This window comes from Echinops telfairi, unplaced genomic scaffold, assembly GCF_000313985.2.
Source record: "Echinops telfairi isolate 266 unplaced genomic scaffold, ASM31398v2 ScPeMD7_3533;HRSCAF=4204_1, whole genome shotgun sequence".
NCBI classification, from domain to species: domain Eukaryota; kingdom Metazoa; phylum Chordata; class Mammalia; order Afrosoricida; family Tenrecidae; genus Echinops; species Echinops telfairi.
The window spans coordinates 22903828-22906060 of NW_022107432.1; positions in this window are offsets into that span (position 1 = coordinate 22903828).

The following is a 2233-nucleotide window of genomic DNA, read 5'->3' on the forward strand; positions in this document are numbered from 1 at the left end:
GGTACAGATAGAGGCGGTGAACACTGGCAACAGGGCACACATGTTGATGCACACGGGCCCTGGGGGAAGTGTCCACCCAAGAGATAAAAATGCTCCTTAATGGAGGGTGGCTACCCAAGGGGGTGGACCTGGACTGGGGCCCACTGGTGTAGGGGGACCCCAGCCAAGGGTCAGCTGGAGGGACTGACTCCCCGTCGCTCTAACCACCCACATCTTTCCAGGGCCACAAAATTCGCCTGCAGCTGTGGCCTTTTAAAAGTGGAGACCTGCTGACCCAGAGGTGGCCCAGATGGAGAGCCATACCGGAGTGAGAGAGGCCCAGCAACACCCATGGGAGATGGAGCAGGGTGAGCGGGCACCCGCCTCCAGGCACACACCGTCCTCTGTGGAGAACTGAACCCTGACAGGCCACACCTGGGGAAGCCAGGAAAGGAATGTGAATGGGTTTCAGAGGGAGGACAGCCCCAGGAGCACTACAGGGATGGAGGCCAGGCTGAGTTAGCGGGCAGGGGACCCAGGAGGGCAGGCAAGTGTGGGAGATCCTAGCCAAAGGCAAGAAGGGTGAAGGGGAAGTCAGTCCAGGCAGGGGGCGCTGATCAGCATCCTTGCTGGTTTTGCTGAGAGCTGACCGGGAGGAAGGAACACAGCTCAGGTCACGTTAGGATGGGTGGAGGTTGGCTAGAGGGTTGGTTACTCGAGGGAATCCGAGGGTGTGCCTATATTACGCACGAGGGCGCACGTGTCTCTGAGTGTCTTTCCGGGTGTCTGAATGTCCATCTAAGTGTCTGCGTCTTGATATTTAGTTTTTCTTTGTGTGTCTGTGTTTGCGTGTGTGTTTGTGTGTGTGTCACTATGTCTGTGCCTATTGGTATGTTTGTGCCTCTGGGTGTGCTTGTGTGTGTGAGTGTGGTGAGCGTGTGAGGTCTTGAAGAGATGACTTTTTTACCTCCCCTGACCCGTACAGGATTTGTAACTGGGATCTCTCCCTCCTCTCTTGCCAATCCCACTTTTAGGTTGTGCACAGCTCTGCCCCCAAAATGACTTGTGTGTGTAGGAGGTGTGTGTCCCCAAACCTGTCTTCTTCGGCATGGACTCAGAGAAGGTAAGAATATGGAAACCACCTTCAACAGATCATGGGGCACGTGGGGGACTTGTGGGGTAGGGATCTTCATAGGGGAGGGACTCTGTCCTCTTTCTTTAAGGGGCCCTGCTGAGCTGTGTGCCCCTCAGTCACACAGCAGTTTCAGAGCATGGGATTCTGGGGGCATCCCATCGGCCTCTTCCCTCCTGCTCAAGTGGGGTCTGGGACACCTGGAATCCAGAGGGCAAGGAGGACGGCAGGATGAGGAGGGGCTGGGATGGGGCAGAGTTCTGGAATAAGGCTGGGGAGCACCGATGAAGGACAAGGCTGAAGAAGCACGTAACTAGCTGTGGGTGACGTGTGGAGGGGTAAGGTGAGGTTCTGATCTAGGCAGTCTAGAGCGACCCCAGGTGGCCTGTGATGGTGAACTCTATAGGCCAAGGGGGCAACTTCTGGTTCTGTTCACGTTTTAAAGGGAGAAGGAACAGGTGAAAGCGGAGAGTAGAGGGCAGAGGATGAAAGAGAGCCACCTTCCTTCCCCGCCAGCCCAGCCATGTTTCTTCCTCCCTGCCTCAGAGGACGAGGCCCACTTAGCGGAGAGAGGAGCTGGAAGACACCATAGCTAGGAACACAGGGCGGCCTTCTTGGTCCCCTGGGCATGTGGAGGCATGGGTGGGGAGCGAGGGGACTTGCAGCGGTGCCTGTGTTGTAAGAGTGTGGGGCCAATCCAGTCTGTGAGAGAGAGGCGCAGGCAGGCAGAGAAAGACCTGCATCTAAGTCGTGGGGAGTTCATGGGGATGCAGGTGAACCTAGCTGTAAGTGTCCGATGAAGCAAGTGTGTGAGCCAGGTGTGCTGTGATCCTGGGAGCGAAGGAGTGGGGACAGGACCCAGTGGGGGACCGTGGGAACAGGTGAAAAGGTGTGGAAGGGGGCGCAGGGGGGAATGGGCTAGAGGAGGGGTGACGGTCCCAGGAGGGGGCTGGGCGCGATGGAGACAGGTAAGAGCGACCGAGGCGCTCCTAGGGAGCGTTGAGTGGGCGAGGGAGTGGGCCAGGAGTCCCACAAGACCATGGACAGGGCGAGGGGTTCCGGGCATGACTTGTCAGCGGCGGGGGAGGATGCGGGGAAGCCAGAGGGGCAGGGGCCAGGGGG